A 7,316-nucleotide genomic window follows, 5' to 3' on the forward strand; every position below is an offset into this window, starting at 1 on the left:
CTGGGGATTCGAACCCGCCACCTTAGGTGTATGTGGCTGGTGCCTTAACCGCTTGAGCCACAGGCGCCGAGCCGCCACCCCTAATCTTTAAGGGCTTGCTCTTGGCCCTTCTGCTCAAGCCTCAGCAGGGTTCTCCCTCTCCAGGTGTACTTTTCTTGCACTTGGAATGAGGATTCCACAGCATAGAACTTGAATGCTTCTAGCCTTTTTGATTCAAAGGTAGCATAATTCAAATATACATGTATATATAGCAAAGTACACAAGTCAGAAGTTCAATGAATTATCAATAAAGTGAATACACCCATGTAACCACCACCCAGGTCAAGAGGCAAACTAGTACTAACCTTCCAGAAAACTTCCCAAGCTCCCTCATTCCATCCCAAAGGTAACCTGACTATCCTCATTTTTAACACCGTGGATTAATTTTGCTTGTTCTAGACATTCATATAAATGGAATAATAAATAGTATGTCTTGCTCAGGTCTGTCATCTTTGCTCAATCTTGTATTTGTGAGATGCAGCCATGCTGTAGTATGATTCATTTCTGTTGCCATAGATCTCATCATTCCATTTGTATTTATTTCACCTCTGGGCACATTTTTAAGTTCTTTGGGAACTGGGATTTTCATAAAATTGTTTTATAATCCCCATAGTGCTTAACCCGGAAAAGCAAAAGTTGCTCAGTCTGTACAGATTTTACTCTAAAAATCTCCTAACTTCAAACTACATACTCTATATTCTCCACAAATAGGCAATACTATCTTCTTTTTCTCACATCTGCAATCCAACCCATTAGCAAATCCTGTTAGTTCTATCTTCTGAATGTACTCCAAAGTCAACCATTTGTCACCTTGCCACTACTCTACCCTAGTTCAAGTCACCAATATCGTAGAACAGTCAATGATGTAAAGAGAGTGTTACAAACTAGTGTAAGTAGTACCGCCCCATTTTATTTTTTAAGTCACACATTAACACATAGATAATAGAATGTAGGTATGTAAACTAAAATACTAAAATGTCAATTGTGATTATATCTGTGTGCTGGGTCTATTCTTTTTTTGTTGTTGTTTGTTTTTATTTTGAGACAAAGTCTTGCTCTCTCAACCTAATTAGAGTAGAGTGGCATCATTGTAGCTCACAGCAACTTTAAACTCCTGGGCTCAAAAAATACCCCTGCCTCACCCTCCAGAATATCTGGGCCTGCTGTGCACCGCCACAATTGGCTAGGTTTTTGTTTGCTTTTTTTAATAGAGACAGTACTATGTCACTCAGGCTGGTCTCAAACTCTTAGCCTCAAGCGATCCTCCCCACTCAGCTGCCAAAATTCTAGGATTACAAGTGTGAGCTACCACACCCAGCCCAGAAGCTAGACCTTACTTACCTTTATTTATCTTAGCCAAGCCTAGTGCCATGTCAGAGACAAGAGAAAGACTCAATAAGTGAGCAAATAAGGAGGGAACGAGTGAGTGGGTGGGCAAGTATATATGTAACCTCACACTGGAGAAGTTTTATATAGGAAATAAAAAAAGGACACGACCTCAGTGAAAACTTTCAGTTAAAAGGCAAGGGAAGGAGTCACCACTGGAAACAAGAGGAGATATCAGAAAGCAAACCAGCAGAAAGCCAGTGGTACACGGTTAGCAGGAAAGGATTATGGAGTCCCTAAGAGGATCTCACCACAGGAAACGTCTGAACTGGTGAGCTCTGCTCAGCGCCAACTTCTTACACAGTGTCTGCCTTCCTGGCAGAAGAGAGTACAGCGGGAGAATCAGTGAGCATGTGGACGTGTGACTGGGTGGGAGAATCAGTGAGCATGTGGACGTGTGACTTGGTGGACCTCCTTTGCTAAAGCTTCTAACACTATGGGTCTCTGTCCACTTTACCATAGGGTGCTATTCCTGTCTGAACCCACAGCATGGCTACCAACAGGCCAGCAATTTCTGGAAGTGACAATGGCAACAGTAGCCCCCTGACTCACTAGTGGTGGCAGAGGCCTTTGAGGGAACCGATATCAGCTGTTGTGGTGACTCAGCCCTCAGCATGTATTAAGGACCCTCCTGGAACACAGAAGACCCAAGATGCTCAGCAAATCCAACACATCTGGATTGCTAAATTCAGTGATGCATTTAGAACAAATTGGTTTTCAACTCGCTGTAAAAAAAATACATAACAATATAAAAAACCTCAAAATGTCACTTCTCATCTCTTTCCTGGGATCATCATTCACTCCACATGTCTCAGAGCACCAGACTAGGTCAGGACCAGAGGCTTAGGAGAGTGAAGACCTAACAGTCCATCAGCCCCTGCTTTAAAGGCCAAGAAGAGCAGTGCCCGGGCTATGAATAACACCAGCCTCAAAGCCTCCTGAGCTGCCAAAGCTGCTGGCACTGGCGCGCCCCAGCCTGGCTTCTGCAGAGGCTGCCAGGCAAGTGCTGGTTTGCATCTGCTCTTGTCACCTAATAAACATGTGCTGACACCTCCTCCACCTCAGGCCCTTGAGGCAGACGCTGGAACACATCAGAGAACAAATCCAGTCCTCACCTTACAGGCCTTTAGAGTCTAGAGCAGAAGATCATACATGAACTTCAGGGTGTTCTGGGAAAACCCTTTTATACACAAAACTGTGTGTCTCAGTAGACTGGGAGGGAGGTGGGAAGGCTCAAATTCTCTAATGGGTTTGTGACTCAGAAAAGGTTAAGAGTCACTGATTTGGGACCATCTATGTCCCTCTTTTCTAAGCTCTTAGCGTCCCAGCACTTTGTGACAGCACTTCTTGGGTGTCTCTAACCTTCCGCAGGATTCAGGACGCCTTCCTCACCAGCTCATGGCAGACTCCTGGTGGCAGAGACATGAAGCACAGCTCCTTAGACATTATCTCAAAGTTCCTGGGGAGCTACCCCAGGAAGGGTGATTTTATCCAGTCAAATACAGAAGGCTGCCACTGTTCTCCTGGATGACTTTGGGCTCAGCCAGTGGGCAGACCACTCCCCACCCCTGACAGGCAGAGTGACCAGGGAAGAATTTTTATCCCCTTCTAAAGTAATGCCTGCTTCCCAGGACTCTTCAGACTAAACGTCCACTGACTGAGTTGAAATAACTTGCTTTTCTTTTATAAAGGGTCAAAGAGATCCCAGCAAGTGGTTCAGACCAGGAGGAAGAAGGCTGAGAAGTGAATACACTGGGCAGGGAATTTCTGCTCTAATAGTCTTATTTCTCATGAAATGAATGAAATGTCGTTCTGAAGTGTTCATCACTCTTGAGAACATTTTTGTTAGTGTGACTCCCTCTCAAAACACTCCACACACACACGCAATACACACACACTGTGACCCTTCAAAAGTGGGGCAGGGGACAGACAGATGTCCCTGGCCTTCCCTTGGCTGACACCAGCCTTCTCCTTCCAGGTGATTTACTAGGCTGCTGATTCTGAAGATATAAAACACATTTAAAAGAAAAAATGTACCAACGTGTTCTAATGAACTTGAACACCAATATTTTTGAAAAATGTAATGTCAAGAAGCCAGGGCAAGTTACTTTTAAATTACCAGCAATTTCCTGATTCACTTTTTGGAGCAGGCTGCTGTGTTTATTTGTTTGCCTTGAGAAAACGCTTCAGTGGCTTTACAGCAGTAAAGCCAAATTCACGTTCTGGCATAAAACGGCATTGTAATACACAGCTCTCCTTTATGACATTGAGATGGTCTGCACTGTGGGAAGAGATCCATCTCTGCAGATGGGGGTATGTCCTAGGAAGTGAGTCTGCGGCCAAAATGGGATTTTTTCTTCTCACTGGGACTCATAGATCAGAGTCCTGCACCTGGGTGCAAAAGGAACAGAGAGAGACATAAGCAAGAGCACTCCACGGCAGAAGACAGGTTCATGGTGATATGGCAATAGACGAAAGTATAACAGAAAAAACAAAACAAAATGCTCTATATAGGTGTCTGGCTTGTTAAAACAGAGGTCATAAGCCTGAGAGGACAGGCTCTGTGGCGGTCAGATACCAAATCATAAATAGGACCTAAGGCCATGCCAGGCAAGGGTTAAGTCATGCACCCCTATACTAAAAGCATGAAAGATGTTCTAACAGCCACAAAGTTTTTCTTCTTCTCTAGCAGCTAAATAAGCACTGACCTCAAGATAAGCAATATTAAAACAATTGCAGCTCACCCACCACCAGACGCTGACTAACAGACTCCCCTTGTTCCTCAAGCCATAATTACAGCTTTGATTAGACAAGAGGCTGATTTCAGTAACTTTCTCCTGATAAGAGACCACAGACCACAGACTGGTTCTGGCTGATTTAGGGGGGCTGAGTGCCTTCTTGTCCCTGTTTCACCTTTTGATGTGTAGGCCTAACTGTAATATATTTCATTGTTAAGTCTCTGCTCCAAAGTGAGTATGGGAACATGTGTAACAGGCAGATTTGCTTACTACACAGGTGTGTGTTGTCACCTTCGGACATACTCACACAGGTGCGTGTTGTCACCTTCCTACACACTCATAGCTTCTCCAATAACGAGTTAAACGTGTTTATTTGACCAACCTGCAGGGATAAACTCCTGTCTTTCACCTTTCCTCCTTTAAAGTGCTCATTTTTGCTCTCTGCGGGAGGCTCTGCTTCCCAGCCTGTCCGGATGGCCATCCTGCAGGTTGTAGCCCTTTCTAAGAAATAAAGCTCTCCTTTTCTAAATGTATAGGGCTCATGAATTTTCTTGAAAGACTGGTGGATTTAAAAAATAATAATCTCCTGTATCTTTTTCTACGAATTTTCCATCTCTTTTCTACACAACGATTCCCTCCTGTTGTCCTAAAGCTTTTGATGTCACAGCTGGTCCCTGACATACTTGGAGAGATCATGGTGGGGCCTGTGTCTAGACTTGGAGTGAGGGCATGGAGGGAAAGCAGTGGCAGCTGGAGAAGCTGGCCAGAAGATGGCCAGAAGTGACTAGCAGAACTCAGAAGCAGCAGAGGTCTTCAGGAGAATCCTCTGGGAATTACACATGAGATGATGCAGAAACTGCTAAACTTGCCATGGCTGATCACCACGGGGGCTTAGACGCTTACAATTTTAAGCACCAAAGGGCAGGGTGACTTTTGTAGACCAGAGAAACCAAAGACTTCAAAGTTCGTTTCTTGAGTTGCTCAAAACAGTTCATGGCCAGACTTAAAGGAGTTCAGAGGAAGGAAAGGCTGTTCTTTGCCATGATGGCTAGAAAGATTTCACAAAAGAAGAATTTGAAGTAGGTCTTGAAAAGGGGATAGCAATTGGAAAGGGGGGGAAGGGATAGCTCTCCTATTAGGAGAGATGGCGGGAGCAAAAGCATGAAGGCGCCCAAGTATAAGGTGTACGGCCCTGGCCGACTGGAGGCAAGTCTGTCACCGTGAGCAACCATCCTTCATCCTTCACATCCCTTTGGGCCCTATTCTTGAGGCCCAAGGATGGGAACATACTAAGCTGGTGTCTATGGAGCAATCAAAGGTGCTGAAGACATCTTGAGTTAACCAGTGCTAGGTCTCAAAGAGTCCAATCATCCCAAGGGACAGAAATTGGTCTAGGTGATTCTCCCTTGGCTTTCTCATGCCTCACAGCCCCTGCTCAAAAGGCATCCTGCATAAGAATACCCCAGACCCCAGCCAAATGCTGTAAAAAGTGCTCCTGTCTCCCCCTTGGTCCCTACTCCATAGGCTGTTCTGATCCATGGCAAAGACTCTGCTGGTCAAAAGGTTCTTTCTTATGTTGATCAAAAAATATTTATTCAGTGACTACTTTATTGTTAAGCACTGTTCTAGGCACAGGGATACAGCAATAAATAGGTCAAAGTTTCTGTCCTCATGGAATTTTACTTCTAGTAGAGAAAATACATAATTATGTAAACTAAATACCAGACAGTGCTATGAATAAAAGTAAAGCAGAATAAAAGGACAGACAGAGTTAGGGGAACTTTCTTTCAGAAACAGACAAGAAAAATCTATTTGAAGAGGTGACCTGAGCAGAGGCCACAGGGCATGTTCAACATTTACTGTTGTGTCAAGCACGAGCTGGGCACAAGCTGGTGGGGCTGAAGAACAGGAAGGCCCCCATGGCTGGAGCAAGTTCAAAAAACATAGGAGACAGAGAGGTGGAGGGGCAGGCAGAGATTCCTAGAAAAGGAGCAGCGGATGTCCCCTCCTGGCCCATCACAGAGACACAGTACACGCAGGTTCGGCCTATGGCCATAACCCTAATGTCCCAATCCTTGGAAGGCCCTTGCCTGCCATTTTTCCCTCACTCCCTCAACAACTCATTATACTTTATCCAAAGTTACTGTGCTCTGCAGCTGGGGAAAATGGGCAAACTTCACGTCTAAAAGTTAGAGCGATCAACAGCCTAGGGATTTGGCAGTGGCTGGGGCCTTGTTTTCACAATGCTGTAAGGAGTCTCGAGAGAGGCCTCACTAATTCACTCCAGACAGGGGAAATCTCCCCTCAGTGGATCAATACTTGGGATTCCAAGTTTCATAACCCCATAGAAACTGGGAAGCAATCCAAACACACCAGCAGGACCCGGGGACAGCTTACCGCTGAGCTTAGTGAACCTCACCACCCGCAGAGACTCCAAGGCCCTCTCCACAGGGTGATTCACTTGCTCCCCCACCAGCAGAACCCAAAGGAGGACTCAGAGTCTGCTCTGCTCCCGTAGTGGAGCTAGAAAAGCAGGAAGCATCTGGGAGCCTGGAAACCCCCTCCAGCTGGGTGACTAGGAAAATCCTAGAGAAAGTAGGGGCTTCTCAGCCCTGAGGTAACTTGGGTCTGGCTAATGTAGCTGAGCCATTGGAAAATGAGGAGCACAGGACTTGTCAGGGGATATAATACAATCACGCTAAATGATAGTAACAAGCAACACTTAGCAAACACTGTCTACATGCCATTCCAGGCACTCTACATGTTATCTCATTCCAGCCGCCAAGCAAACACTGGAAGCTAGATGTCCTTTGATAACACCCAGCCCAACAAGAAAGAAGATGAGGCCCAAGGCTGTAGCACACTTGCTTTTGAAGTTATACAGCTGTTTAACAGGAAAGTAAAGATTTAAACCAAGCTTAAAATCCAGAGGCTGTACTCACAGGTGGCATGGCTGTGACACTCTAGAAATAATTAAGTAATGATTATAATAACTGTTGAAATATAAAATAATTCCAATTACGAAATCAGAAAAATATATGTTCCATATTCATTGATCTGACCCTGGTTAGAAATCGTAACTGAAGACAAAAGCTGTAAGACTTACTTGCGATTTAACAAAGTGCCTTGAAAGAAAGGGCACTAGTGGGAGGT

The sequence above is a fragment of the Otolemur garnettii genome, unplaced genomic scaffold (genome assembly GCF_000181295.1).
Source record: "Otolemur garnettii isolate 467f Iridium unplaced genomic scaffold, OtoGar3 scaffold00225, whole genome shotgun sequence".
NCBI lineage: Eukaryota > Metazoa > Chordata > Mammalia > Primates > Galagidae > Otolemur > Otolemur garnettii.